The sequence below is a fragment of the Lolium rigidum genome, chromosome 7 (genome assembly GCF_022539505.1).
Source record: "Lolium rigidum isolate FL_2022 chromosome 7, APGP_CSIRO_Lrig_0.1, whole genome shotgun sequence".
Classification (NCBI taxonomy): domain Eukaryota; kingdom Viridiplantae; phylum Streptophyta; class Magnoliopsida; order Poales; family Poaceae; genus Lolium; species Lolium rigidum.
In genome coordinates, this window is record NC_061514.1 from 311,879,962 (window position 1) to 311,896,194 (window position 16,233).

At 42.6% G+C, this 16,233-nt stretch overlaps 1 long non-coding RNA gene across 1 annotated transcript; it reads right to left on the reverse strand.

Moving 5' to 3' along the window:
* Positions 1 to 8,998: 8,998 nt before the first annotated feature.
* Positions 8,999 to 9,993, reverse strand: LOC124670430. Its single transcript, XR_006992523.1, has 2 exons — positions 9,959 to 9,993; positions 8,999 to 9,181 (listed from the first exon to the last, which is right to left on the reverse strand). It is a non-coding gene; the product is annotated as an uncharacterized LOC124670430 (long non-coding RNA).
* Between the last annotated feature and the right edge of the window lie 6,240 nt (positions 9,994 to 16,233).

Below are 16,233 nucleotides of genomic sequence, written 5' to 3' on the forward strand. Positions count from 1 at the left end.
ATGATTTCCAATAAGTCAGTAGCTCGCTCCATCATACCAGAGAATGGAGTCTTTGTCATTTTTCCCATTAGACATGCTTCGCATCTATCAAGTGACTCAAAGTCAAGTGATTCAAGTAATCCATCAGTATGGAGTTTCTTCATGCGTTTCACTCCAATATGACCAAGACGACGAGTGCCACATATAAGTAGAATTATCATTAAGTTTAATTCTCTTAGCATCAATGTTATGTATATGTGTATCACTACTATCGAGATCTAACGAGAAATAAGCCATTCTTTTGTGGTGCTCGACCATAAAAGATATTATTCATAAAAATAGAACAACCATTATTCTCAGACTTGAATGAATAACCGTCTTGCATTAAACAAGATCCGGATATAATGTTCATGCTCAACGCAGGTACATAATAACAATTATTTAGGCTTAAAACTAATCCCGAAGGTAGATGTAGAGGAAGTGTCCCGACTAGCGATCACATTGACCTTGGATCCGTTTCCAACGCGCATCGTCACTTCATCTTTCGGCAGTTGTCGTTTATTCTTTAGTTCTGTTTCGAGTTACAAATATGAGCAACCGAACCAGTATCAAATACCCGAGTACTAGAACGAGAACTAGTGAGATAAACATCTATAACATGTATATCGGATATACCTTCTTTCTTCTTCTTGACAAGGCCGCTCTTTAGATCAGCCGGATACTTGGAGCAATTACGCTTCCAGGTGTCCCTTCTCCTTGCGATAATAGCACTCAGCATCGGGCTTAGGGCCGTTCTTAGGTTTCATAGGAGGCGTGGCAGCTTTCTTGCCACCCTTCTTGAATTTTCCCTTAGACTTGCCCTGTTTCTTGAAGCTGGTGGTCTTGTTGACCATCAACACTTGGTGCTCTTTCTTGATCTCAATCTCAGCAGCTTTTAGCATGCCAAAGAGTTCGGGTAACTCCTTGTTCATGTTACGCATATTGTAGTTCATCACAAAGTTCTTGTAACTTGGTGGCGGTGATTGAAGGACACGATTAATCCCCGGTCGCGTTAGGAATCACTATTCCCAAGTCACCGAGTTTCTTCGCATGCCCGGTCATGGCGAGCATGTGCTCACTAACGGAGTTGCCTTCTTCCATCATACGAGCTGAAGAAATGTTTCGATGCTTCATAGCATTCCACCGCCGCATGAGTCTCGAATATAGCTTTCAGCTCATTCATCAACTCATGAGGATCATGGTGCTCAAAACGTTTTTGAAGATCGGATTCCGGACGCACGGGATGGCACACCGAACTTGAGAGTACCGAGTTTTCCGAGTTGCGTAAACAGCTTTTACTTCATCGGATTCATCTTCGCGGGAGGGTCACCTAGCGGTGCATCAAGCACAAATTGCAGATTTCCGCCGAGAGGAAGATCCTCACATGACGGAACCGATCGGTGAAGTTGCTACCGTTGCTCTTAAGTTTCTCTTTCTCTAGGAACCGATTAAAATTGATTGAGGACGCCATCTCTACAACATATATTTGCAATAGTTTAGACTAAGTTTATGACAAATTGAGTTCAAATTTTAATTCAACATAATTAAAACCCTAGGTGAACTCCCACTCAAAACAATATCCCTCGCATTGTCTTAGTGATCACACGAGCCAAATCCACCGCACCTAAACCCGATCATCACGAGAAAAGGTGTGATTTCAATGGCGAACACTCATAGTGTTCATCATATCAACCATATGATTTATGCTCTACCTTTCGGTATCACGTGTTCCGAGACCATGTCTGTACATGCTAGGCTCGTCAAGGCCACCTTAGTATCCGCATGTGCAAAACTGTCTTGCACCCGTTGTATGTACTTATCGAATCTATCACACCCGATCATCACGAGATGCTTCGAAACGATAAGACTTAATAACGGTGCTACTAAGGATGAACACTTTATTATCTTGAGATTTTAGTGAGGGATCATCTTATAATGCTACCGTCGCGATCTAAGCAAAATAAGATGCATAAAAAGGATTAACATCACATGCGAGTTCATATGTGATATGATATGGCCCTTTTGTTCTTGTGCCTTTGATCTTCATCTCCAAAGCACGGATATGATCTCCATCATCTTCGGGCATGATCTCCATCATCGTCGGCGTAGCACCAAGGTCAATGGCACCGTCTTCATGTTTGTCCTCCATGTAGCAACTATTACAACTACTTTGAAATACTACTCAACATGAAATTTAAAGACAACCATAAGGCTCCTGCCGGTTGCCACAATACAATAATGATCATCTCATACATATTCATCATCATATCATGGCCATATCACATCACCAAACCCCGCAAAAACAAGTTAGACGTCTCTAATTTGGTTTGCATATTTTACGTGGTTTAGGGTTTTCGAGAGAGATCTAATCTACCTACGAACATGAACCACAACGTTGATACTAATGTTTTCAATAGAAGAGTAAATTGAATCTTTACTATAGTAGGAGAGACGAGACACCCGCAAAGCCTCTTATGCAATACAAGTTGCATGTCGAACGAGGAACAAGTCTCATGAACGTGGTCATGTAAAGTTAGTCCGAGCCGCTTCATCCCACTATGCCATAAAGATGCAAAGTACTCAAACTAAAGATAACAAGAGCATCAACGCCCACAAACCATTGTGTTCTACTCGTGCAACCATCTATGCATAGACACGGCTCGATACCACTTGTAGGATAACGTTGCATAGAAAACAAAAATTTTCCTACCGCGAACACGCAATCCAAGCCAAGATGCAATCTAGAAGACGGTAGCAACGAGGGGGTATCGAGTCTCACCCTTGAAGAGATTCCAAAGCCTACAAGAGGAGGCTCTTGTTGATGCGGTAGACGATCACTTGCCGCTTGCAAAAGCGCGTAGAAGATCTTGATCACGATCGGTTCCGGCGCCACGAACGGGCAGCACCTCCGTACTCGGTCACACGTTCGGTTGTTGATGAAGACGACGTCCACCTCCCCGTTCCAGCGGGCAGCGGAAGTAGTAGCTCCTCTTGAATCCGACAGCACGACGGCGTGGTGTCGGTGGCGGTGTAGAAGTCCGGCGGAGCTTCGCTAAGCAAACCGGGCAATACGAAGTGGAGGAGCAAAGCTAGGGTTTGGGAGGGGGTGGCCGGCCACTCAAGGGGCGGCCAAGCTATGGTCTTGGGGTGGCCGGCCCCCTCCCTTGGCCCCTCATTATATAGGTGGATCCCAAGTGTTGGTGTCCAAGTCTTCGAATAAGACCCGAAACCAAAACCTTCCATAGGAGGGGGCAAACCTAGCCCAACTAGGACTCCCACCCAAAGGTGGGATTCCCACCTCCCATGTGGGGGTGGCCGGCCCCCTATGGTGGAGTCCACTTGGGACTCCACCCCCACTAGGGCTGGCCGGCCATGGAGGTGGAGTCCCTTGTGGACTCCACCTTCCTTGGTGGTTTCTTCCGGACTTTTCTAGAACCTTCTAGAACCTTCCATAGAACCTTCCGCGACATTTTATTTCACATAAAATGACATCCTATATATGAATCTTATTCTCCGGACCATTCCGGAACTCCTCGTGATGTCCGGGATCTCATCCGGGACTCCGAACAAATATTCGAACTCCATTCCATAATTCAAGTGCTACCATTTCAACATCCAACTTTAAGTGTGTCACCCTACGGTTCGAGAACTATGCGGACATGGTTGAGTACTCACTCAGACCAATAACCAATAGCGGGATCTGGAGATCCATAATGGCTCCCACATATTCAACGATGACTTTAGTGATCGAATGAACCATACACATATATTACCAATTCCCTTTGTCTCGCGATATTTTACTTGTCCGAGGTTTGATCTTCGGTATCACTCTATACCTTGTTCAACCTCGTCTCCGACAAGTACTCTTTACTCGTACCGTGGTATGTGGTCTCTTATGAACTCATTCATATGCTTGCAAGACATTAGACGACATTCCACCGAGAGGGCCCAGAGTATATCTATCCGTCATCGGGATGGACAAATCCCACTTGTTGATCCATATGCCTCAACTCATACTTTCCGGATACTTAATCCCACCTTTATAGCCACCCATTTACGCAGTGGTGTTTGGTGTAATCAAAGTACCTTTCCGGTATAAGTGATTTACATGATCTCATGGTCATAAGGACTAGGTAACTATGTATCGAAAGCTTATAGCAAATAACTTAATGACGAGATCTTATGCTACGCTTAATTGGGTGTGTCCATTACATCATTCACACAATGACATAACCTTGTTATTAATAACATCCAATGTTCATGATTATGAAACTAATCATCCATTAATCAACAAGCTAGTTTAAGAGGCATACTAGGGACTTCTTGTTTGTCTACATATCACACATGTACTAATGTTTCGGTTAATACAATTCTAGCATGATATATAAACATTTATCATAAACATAAAGATATAAATAATAACAACTTTATTATTGCCTCTAGGGCATATCTCCTTCAGAGTCCACATGGGACTCCACCTCCATGGCCGGCCAACCCTAGTGGGGGTGGAGTCCCAAGTGGACTCCCCCTTAGGGGGCCAGCCACCCCCCCCCATATGGGAGGTGGAACTCCCACCTCTAGTGGGAGTCCTAGCTTGGGTAGGTTTCCCCACCATATGGAAGGTTTTTGGTTCGGGTCTTATTCGAAGACTTGGAGACCAACACTTGGGGTTCCACCTATATAATGAGGGGCCAAGGGGAGGGGGCCGGCCACCCAAGAACCACAAGGTGGCCGCACCCCTATAGTGGCCGGCGCCCCCTCTCCCCAAACCCTAGCGGCCTCTCTCCTCCGCCATGTCCGGCACGCTTAGCGAAGCTCCGCCGGACTTCTCCACCACCACCGACACCACGCCGTCGTGCTGTCGGATTCAAGAGGAGCTACTACTTACGCTGCCCGCTGGAACGGGGAGGTGGACGTCGTCTTCATCAACAACCGAACGTGTGACCGAGTACGGAGGTGCTGCCCGTTCGTGGCGCCGGAAGCGATCGTGATCAAGATCTTCTACACGCTTTTGCAAGCGGCAAGTGAACGTCTACCGCAGCAACAAGAGCCTACTCTTGTAGGCTTTGGAATCTCTTCAAGGGTGAGACTCGATAAACCCCTCGTTGCTACCGTCTTCTAGATTGCATCTTGGCTTGGATTGTGTGTTCGCGGTAGGAATTTTTTTGTTTTCTATGCAACGTTATCCTTCAGTGGTATCAGAGCCGTGTCTATGCATAGATGGTTGCACGAGTAGAACACAATGGTTTTGTGGGCGTTGATGCTCTTGTTATCTTTAGTTTGAGTACTTTGCATCTTCGTGGCATAGTGGGATGAAGCGGCTCGGACTAACTTTACATGACCGCGTTCATGAGACTTGTTCCTCGTTCGACATGCAACTTGTATTGCATAAGAGGCTTTGCGGGTGTCTGTCTCTCCTACTATAGTGAAGATTCAATTTACTCTTCTATTGAAAACATTAGTATCAACGTTGTGGTTCATGTTCGTAGGTAGATTAGATCTCTCTCGAAAACCCTAAACCACGTAAAATATGCAAACCAAATTAGAGACGTCTAACTTGTTTTTGCAGGGGTTTGGTGATGTGATATGGCCATAATGTGATGATGAATATGTATGAGATGATCATTATTGTATTGTGGCAACCGGCAGGAGCCTTATGGCTGTCTTTATATTTCATGTTGAGTAGTATTTCAAAGTAGTTGTAATAGTTGCTACATGGAGGATAATCATGAAGACGGCGCCATTGACCTTGACGCTACGCCGATGATGATGGAGATCATGCCCGAAGATGATGGAGATCATGTCCGTGCTTTGGAGATGAAGATCAAAGGCGCAAAGACAAAAGGGCCATATCATATCACATATGAACTGCATGTGATGTTAATCCTTTTATGCATCTTATTTTGCTTAGATCGCGACGGTAGCATTATAAGATGATCCCTCACTAAAATCTCAAGATAATAAAGTGTTCATCCTTAGTAGCACCGTTACCATGACTTGTCGTTTCGAAGCATCTCGTGATGATCGGGTGTGTTAGAATCAACAAGTACATACAACGGGTGCAAGACAGCTTTGCACATGCGGATACTAAGGTGGCCTTGACGAGCCTAGCATGTACAGACATGGTCTCGGAACACGTGATACCGAAAGGTAGAGCATGAATCATATGGTTGATATGATGAACACTTTGAGTGTTCACCATTGAAATCACACCTTGTCTCGTGATGATCGGACTTAGGTGCGGTGGATTTGGTTCGTGTGATCACTAAGACAATGCGAGGGATATTGTTTTGAGTGGGAGTTCACCTAGATTTTTAATTATGTTGAATTAAAATTTGTACTCAATTTGTCATAAACTTAGTCTAAACTTTTGCAAATATATGTTGTAGAGATGGCGTCCCCAAACAATTTTAACCAGTTCCTAGAGAAAGAAAAACTTAAGAGCAACGGTAGCAACTTCACCGACTGGTTCCGTCATGTGAGGATCTTCCTCTCTGGCGGAAATCTGTAATATGTGCTTGATGCACCGCTAGGTGACCCTCCTACAGAAACTGAAACCGATGAAGTAAAAGCTGTTTACGAGACTCGAAAAATTCGGTACTCTCAAGTTCAGTGTGCCATCCTGTGCAGTCTGGAATCCGATCTTCAAAAACATTTTGAGCACCACGATCCTCATGAGTTGATGAAAGAGCTGAAAGCTATTTTTGAGACTCATGCGGCCGTGGAATGCTATGAAGCATCGAAACAATTCTTCAGCTGTATGATGGAAGAAGGTAGCTCCGTTAGTGAGCACATGCTCGCCATGACCGGGCATGCGAAGAAACTCAGTGATTTGGGAATAGTGATTCCTAACAGACTGGGGATTAATCGTGTCCTTCAATCACTGCCACCAAGTTACAAGAACTTTGTGATGAACTACAATATGCAGAACATGAACAAGGAGTTACCTGAACTCTTTGGCATGCTAAAAGCTGCTGGGATTGAGATCAAGAAAGAGCACCAAGTGTTGATGGTCAACAAGACCACCAGTTTCAAGAAACAGGGCAAGTCTAAGGGAAATTCAAGAAGGGTGGCAAGAAAGCTGCCACGCCTCCTATGAAACCTAAGAACGGCCCTAAGCCTGATGCTGAGTGCTATTACTGCAAGGAGAAGGGACACCGGAAGCGTAATTGCTCCAAGTATCCGGCTGATCCGAAGAGCGGCCTTGTCAAGAAGAAGAAAGAAGGTATATCTGATATACATGTTATAGATGTTTATCTCACTGGTCCTCGTTCTAGTACCTGGGTATTTGATACTGGTTCGGTTGCTCATATTTGTAACTCGACACAGGAACTAAAGAATAAACGGAGACTAATGAAAGATGAAGTGACGATGCGCGTTGGAAACGGATTCAAGGTCAATGTGATCGCAGTCGGCACACTTCCTCTACATCTACCTTCGGGATTAGTTTTAAGCCTAAATAATTGTTATTTTGTACCTGCGTTGAGCATGAACATTATATCTGGATCTTGTTTAATGCAAGACGGTTATTCATTCAAGTCTGAGAATAATGGTTGTTCTATTTTTATGAATAATATCTTTTATGGTCGAGCACCACAAAAGAATGGCTTATTTCTGTTAGATCTCGATAGTAGTGATACGCATATACAAAACGTTGATGCTAAGCGAATTAAATTAAATGATAATTCTACTTATATGTGGCACTGTCGTCTTGGTCATATTGGAGTGAAACGCATGAAGAAACTCCATAAAGATGGATTACTTGAATCACTTGATTTTGAGTCACTTGATAGATGCGAAGCATGTCTAATGGGTAAAATGACTAAGACTCCATTTTCTCGGTATGATGGAGCGAGCTACTGACTTATTGGAAATCATACATACCGATGTGTGCGGACCAATGAGCGTAGCATCGCGCGGTGGTTATCGTTATGTTCTAACCTTCACAGATGATCTGAGTAGATATGTGTATATCTATTTCATGAAACATAAATCCAAAACTTTCGAGAAGTTTAAGGAATTTCAAAGTGAAGTAGAAAATCAACGTAACAAGAAGATTAAATTTCTACGATCTGATAGTGGAGGTGAATATCTGAGTTATGAGTTTGGCATGCATTTAAAGAAATGCGGAATACTTTCATAATTGACACCGTCGGGAACACCTCAACGAAACGGTGTGTCCGAACGTCGTAATCGAACTCTCTTAGATATGGTTCGTTCTATGATGTCTCTTACTGATTTGCCGTTATCATTTTGGAGTTATGCATTAGAGACAGCCGCATTCACTTTAAATAGAGCACCATCATAATCCGTAGAAATGACACCGTATGAATTATGGTTTAATAAGAAACCTAAGCTGTCATTCCTAAAAGCTTGGGGTTGCGAAGCCTATGTAAAGAAGTTACAACCGGACAAGCTAGAACCCAAAGCGGAGAAATGCGTCTTCATAGGATACCCTAAGGAAACTATAGGGTACACTTTCTATCACAGATCCGAAGGCAAAATCTTTGTTGCTAAGAACGGAACCTTTCTTGAGAAAGAATTTCTCACTAAAGAAGTGACTGGAAGAAAAGTAGAACTCGATGATATTGAAGAATCTATACTCGTTCACTACAACAGGACCCCCCCTTTAGCAACGCAACGATGCGTTGCCGAATGTCCATATAAGTGTTGGAAGCGTCTACACCAACGGATTTAGTATGAGTTGCCGTAGGTGGCGTTGCAATGGTCTACAACAACACATATATATGCGTTGGTAAACGGCATGATGAAGCGTTGTAAGATAGCAACGTATATCATTAGAGCCTAACAACCCTTCCTATGCGTTGGTGGATACCCTGCACAATTGGATTTTAAAATGGATAGGGTAGAAATTTCAATCTCCAAGAAGAGTTTCTAATAGCTCGAACAATTAATGGTAGCTTATATATCACAACCAATATTTGTTCAACGCTGAGAGTGCACACATGCCACACTATAGTAAACAAAATGGTCTCATATATTAAATCAACTATGTAGCTTTACAAAGAACATGATCCAATGATTACAAGATGTGTATATGTTAAGATGACATTCCAAAACATAATGTATAACTGTGGTAGAAGCACTATTCTCCAACTTCTTATCAGCATCTCATCCATGCATCATCCATTTATTTGGAAATCTGCAACAACAACGGAAATTGAGAGAAGTATGGTACCATTAGCGAGACAAAAAGAAGTTAATAAAGTAATACAATTTAGATACCTGCAACAAATGTTGAAGGCAATGAGATAATTAATCTTTCTACATAAACATGGAAGCAACTTGATGATTATCTTCTCTGAACAACGAGGTCAAAGCAACCACAAGAAACCGATAATTCTTTTAGTCATATATATACATTATATATTTATGGCAGCAGATTCTTGGATGACATCTTATATCCTAATCCTACTGATCTTCCTAGGCTAAAGTGTCTGTTGAGGAGAGCTTACTTGGGAGTCTAATCTAACTTGCATGATGTAGCTTAGTGACTTCGTTATTTTGACTAAACCTTTTGTAGTTCACATAGTAGAAGACTAAATGAGTAGAGCATATCGCATTAAAATAACAGAAGTATTATAGTCATTTCGTCAGCATTTATTTGTACTAGACCTTTTGTACTTCACAAAAAAAAATTAAAGGAAAAAAAGATGCATCGTAGTAATTGGGTAAGCATTTCTATTTTGTGCTGACTCAGTGTTCATTCTTGTGAAAATGAAATTGATAGTAGATCTCTAGAATAGAAAAACTTCATCAGAAGTAGGCAAGTAGCCGATTGTTTTTAAAAAATGCATATGAAACTAAATTCAGATATATCTACACACTTAACATGTACACTAGTATAGATGCCTAAAATGATATATTTGAGACCATAAAACCTTCAGGATAAAAGACATCAAGAGGCCGTACAACATACCCTGATTACTCTCTGAAACCTTCTTATATACGATCCTGGATTCTCATAGTTGCAGAGCACTAATACAGAAGCTTTACCTCTCGTCTGAAGTTGCATAAGCAGAAGACCAACATAAATTTCAGAACCAATGTGTATACATCCATGTAAAGATTACCAGACAAACACAATCTACTATATAATACGGAATCTAGGAAGTTAAAAGTTAATTAGTTCTTAGTCGTCTCCTTCCTTTGGTACAACTTTTCAAATAAATATATGATTAGAAGTCGACACAGCTCCCCTATTTCTGCATCCAACTAGTTACTCCCTTGACAAGCACCAAAAGTTGCCTACCATTAACATCCATACACAATCATTGAAGAAAAGCCAATTATTTTGAACTAATAAATTCCATTCTTTGCATATGTATAGCAGCAGACTGAAGCTGGTCTGTAAGATAATTCAACTATTGCATATATGAGAAGAACACAAATGTGGGCTGCACAAATAATATCAAATGATTGCTATGCACCTCATTGTCACAGATGACTAATTTTATTGGATCGTTCTAAAATATTGAGATAAACATATGAATCAAGAATACGGCTGTCAAAATAATTACGTGTAGAGCCTGGTTACCTGATTAGTGGATGCATAGTAGTAACAAAAGTTGCATTACAGACACAGCTTGCATATCGCAGGGGAACAGATAAATTCTAGAACCGAAATCTGTAAAATTTGGGGGAACAGATCATGTACTAAAATTAGTAAAAAGGAACAACGAAGTCTAGTGAAGTCTGTGGTTGGCAGTTGGTATTCGTGGTAGGTACCTGGGAACGATCGCTCGTGGGTGAGGACTTGATGGGCGGGAACGGCTGGTGGAGCAGCACAGATCCACCAATCACGTAGCCTGAAACAATGAAGACCGGATCAGAAATACAGTGGTGCTCTTGGATTTCCGATCTGAAACAATGAATCACGTATATCCTGAAACAATGAAAAACGGATCAGACACACGGATCTGAAACAAGGACTGCTGATATTGGATGGGTTGAGAGAATAGAAATACCAGATTGTAATAGGATTGCCGAACTTCGGGCAGTGTCTCGACACACAGTGGTGCTCGTGGATGGTTGGTTATGTAGTCACGTACTTCCGTTTGGCTCTCCTGCTCGCATCTGCACATCTTTGACGAACTCTCGACATCTGAATCCCATAACGGTGTCCGGAGAACAAAACACAACCTGCTGAACCAGGAGACAGGCAACAACGATAGAGATCACTAGAAGAGCCCGACGTGGAGATGCTCACATGGGCATGTCAAGGTGGGGGCGGCGGCGGCCAGGCGCAGAGGGAGGCGAAGATTTGCTTGGGGGCGCATTACAAGCGAAAGGAGACGATTGGGATCCAGGGGGTCAGGGGAAAATATTCGTGGAAGGGGATATTTGGGGAAGTTATAAATCGTGGCTTATCCCTCCGCTAGCACGGGAAGTGGGGAGTTGTTTCCTGGAAAACGCATCCCTGATTCGTTGGAAGACATGCGTAGCTATAGGGAGGTTTGTGGCGTAGTGGTTGATCAGAGTAGCGCAGTACCGGAAGTTGTACCTGTACCACCTACACCGGCAACAGAGGAAGCTAATGATAATGATCATGAAACTTCGAACGAGGAAACTACTGAACCTCGCAGATCAACAAGGGAACGTGCCACTCCTGATTGGTATGATCCTTGTCTAAATGTCATGATTGTGGATAACAATGATGATGACCCTGCGACGTATGAAGAAGCGATGATGAGCCCAGATTCCAACAAATGGCAAGAAGCCATGAAATCCGAAATGGGAACCATGTATGATAACAAAGTATGGACTTTGGTAGACTTACCTGATAGCCAAAAGGCTGTCGAGAATAAATGGATCTTCAAGAGAAAAACAGATGCTGATGGTAATATTACTGTCTATAAAGCTCGACTTGTCGCAAGGGTTTCCGACAAATTCAAGGAGTTGACTACGATGAGACTTTCTCACCTGTAGCGAAGCTAAAATCTGTGAGGATTTTGTTAGCAATAGCTGCATTTTTCGATTATGAGATTTGGCAGATGGATGTCAAAACGACGTTCCTTAATGGAGACATTGAGGAAGAGTTGTATATGGTACAACCCAAAGGTTTTGTCGATCCTAAAAATGCTGACAAAGTATGCAAACTTCAGCGTTCAATCTATGGACTGAAGCAAGCATCAAGAAGTTGGAACCGACGCTTTGATAAAGTGATCAAAGACTTCGGGTTTATACAGTGTCATGGAGAGGCCTGTATTTACAAGAAAGTGAGTGGGAGCTCTGTAGCATTCCTGATATTGTATGTAGATGACATATTATTGATCGGGAATGATATAGAACTATTAAGCAGTGTAAAAGGTTATTTGAATAATAGTTTTTCAATGAAAGACCTTGGTGAAGCATCGTATATATTAGGCATCAAGATTTATAGAGATAGATCAAGATGCCTAATAGGGCTATCACGAGTACATATCCGGACAAGATTCTAAAGAAGTTTAGAATGGACGAAAGTAAGAAAGGGTTCTTACCTATGTTACCGAGCAAGGTCTTAAGTAAGACTCAAGGACCGGCTACGGCAGAAGAAAGAGAAAGGATGAGTAATATCCCCTATGCCTCGGCGATGGGATCTATCATGTATGCCATGCTATGTACTAGACCGGATATAGCACATGCTTGTTAGTTTGACTAGCAGATATCAAAGTGATCCGGGAATGGAACACTCTGGACAGCGGTCAAGAATATCCTGAAGTACTTGAAAAGAACAAAGGATATGTTTCTTTGTTATGGAGGTGACCAAGAGCTCGTTGTAAACGGTTACACCGATGCAAGTTGGAACACCGATCCCGATGACTCTAAGTCACGGTCCGGGTACGTGTTTATATTGAATGGTGCCTGCGATAGGCTGGGCAAGCTCGAAGCGAGTGCACGGTGGCGAAGTCTTCAACGGAATCGAGTACATATCGGCTTCGGAGGCTTCATCGAAGCGGTATGGATGAAGAGGTTCATTGTAGAGCTCGGTGTGGTTCCTAGTGCATTGGACCCATTAATCATTTATCGTGATAACATGGGTGCCATCGCCAATGCACAAGAGCCAAGGTCACACAAGAGGCTGAAGCATATCAAGCTGCGTTACCACTCGATTCGAGAGTACATCGAAGATGGAGAAGTAAAGATTTGTAAAGTACACACTGATCTGAATATAGCAGATCCGTTGACTAAAGCTCTCCCTAGGGCAAAGCATGACCAACACCAGAATGCCATGGGTGTTAGGTATATTACAATGTAATCTAGATTATTGACTCTAGTGCAAGTGGGAGATCGAAGGAGATATGCCCTAGAGGCAATAATAAAGTGGTTATTATTTATATCTTTATGTTTATGATAAATGTTTATATATCATGCTATAATTGTATTAACCGAAACATTAGTACATGTGTGATATGTAGACAACAAGAAGTCCCTAGTATGCCTCTTAAACTAGCTTGTTGATTAATGGATGATTAGTTTCATAATCATGAACATTGGATGTTATTAATAACAAGGTTATATCATAATATGAATGATGTAATGGACACACCCAATTAAGCGTAGCATAAGATCTCGTCATTAAGTTATTTGCTATAAGCTTTCGATACATAGTTACCTAGTCCTTATGACCATGAGATCATGTAAATCACTTATACCGGAAAGGTACTTTGATTACATCAAACGCCACTCGCGTAAATGGGTGGTTATAAAGGTGGGATTAAGTATCCGGAAAGTATGAGTTGAGGCATATGGATCAACGATGGGATTTCTCCATCCCGATGACGGATAGATATACTCCGGGCCCTCTCGGTGGAATGTCGTCTAATGTCTTGCAAGCATATGAATGAGTTCATAAGAGACCACATACCACGGTACGAGTAAAGAGTACTTGTCGGGAGACGAGGTTGAACAAGGTATAGAGTGATACCGAAGATCAAACCTCGGACAAGTAAAATATCGCGTGACAAAGGGAATTGGTATTGTATGTGAATGGTTCATTCGATCACTAAAGTCATCGTTGAATATGTGGGAGCCATTATGGATCTCCGGATCCCGCTATTGGTTATTGGTCGGAGTGAGTACTCAACCATGTCCGCATAGTTCACGAACCGTAGGGTGACACACTTAAAGTTGGATGTTGAAATGGTAGAACTTGAATATGGAATGGAGTTCGAATATTTGTTCGAAGTCCCGGATGAGATCCCGGACATCACGAGGAGTTCCGGAATGGTCCGGAGAATAAGATTCATATATAGGATGTCATTTTATGTGAATTAAAATGACGCGGAAGGTTCTATGGAAGGTTCTAGAAGGTTCTAGAAAAGTCCGGAAGAAACCACCAAGGAAGGTGGAGTCCACATGGGACTCCACCTCCATGACCGGCCAACCCTAGTGGGGGTGGAGTCCCAAGTGGACTCCCCCTTAGGGGGCCGGCCACCCCCATATGGGAGGTGGAACTCCCACCTCTAGTGGGAGTCCTAGCTTGGGTAGGTTTCCCCACCATATGGAAGGTTTTTGGTTCGGGTCTTATTCGAAGACTTGGAGACCAACACTTGGGGTTCCACCTATATAATGAGGGGCCAAGGGGAGGGGGCCGGCCACCCAAGAACAACAAGGTGGCCGCACCCCTATAGTGGCCAGCGCCCCCTCTCCCCAAACCCTAGCGGCCTCTCTCCTCCACCACGTCCCGCACGCTTAGCGAAGCTCCGCCGGACTTCTCCACCACCACCGACACCACGCCGTCGTGCTGTCGGATTCAAGAGGAGCTACTACTTCTGCTGCCCGCTGGAACGGGGAGGTGGACGTCGTCTTCATCAACAACCGAACGTGTGACCGAGTACGGAGGTGCTGCCCGTTCGTGGCGCCGGAAGCGATCGTGATCAAGATCTTCTACGCGCTTTTGCAAGCGGCAAGTGAACGTCTACCGCAGCAACAAGAGCCTACTCTTGTAGGCTTTGGAATCTCTTCAAGGGTGAGACTCGATAAACCCCTCGTTGCTACCGTCTTCTAGATTGCATCTTGGCTTGGATTGCGTGTTCGCGGTAGGAAAATTTTTGTTTTCTATGCAACGTTATCCTTCAGTTGATGCTATTGAGTGAAACCATTGAATTAAGGTTTATGTCCAGATTTTTATTTATCATCATATCACCTCTGATTATGATCCATATGATGTCTCGTGAATAGTTCATTAGTTCTTGAGGACATGGGAGAAGTTATGTTGTTAGTAGTGGAACTATGCTAAGTAGTATGCAATGATTTGATATTTAAGTTGTGGTTCTATTCTTCTAGTGGTGTCATGTGAACGTCGACTATATGATACTTCACCTTTATGGGCTAGGGGAATACATTGTGTATTTGGCTACTAATTATGGGGTTGCAGGAGGACAGAAACCCAAACCCCCGTTAGGAAACCGGTGCACATGGGGGTGTAGGATCTCAAAGTTTAAGGTTGTGGCTAGATTTATCTTAATTACTTTCTTGTAGTTGCGGATGCTTGTAGTTGCGGATGCTTGTAGTTACTTTCTTGTACTTTTTCAACATAAGGTTCAGGAAAAACACGATCAGCAGTACAAACCTCAACATTTCTAGCAGGAATTGGGAAAATCAAGATAAGAGGCAAAAGTCTTAATTTTTTTTGCAAGAACTTGAGAATCAAGACCATAAACAACACTAGTATTACGAAAGTCACCATTTTGCATAAAAGATTCAATGCATTCATAATCGTAATTAATACCTGACTTTTTTCCTTTATCATTCTCCCATCCTTTAGTATTTTCCTGAATGCGGTCAAGAAGATCCCATTTATCTTCTTCATTCATACGTGTAAATGATCCAGAATAAGAAGCATTCAATAAATCTTTATCATGAAGAGAAAGCTTTGCATAGAAGTTATTAATAACAATATTACCGGGGAGCTCATGAATGAGACATTTGAGCATTAGTGACTTCAATCCCCCCCACGTTTGGGCAATACTCTCTCCATCTTTAGGCCAGAAATTATATATCTGATTCCGATCTTTATGAATCTCACTTGGAGGATAGAATTTAGAATAAAAAAGAGGTAAAATTTCCTCCCATCCAATAGATCGTCCATTCTTCAGCATCTTAACCATTCTGCAGCTCTTTCCTTAAGTGATAAAGAGAATAATTTACTCTTAACTTGGTACATAGAGATACCTGCACACTTGAACAACTCACATAATTCATGTATAAAGA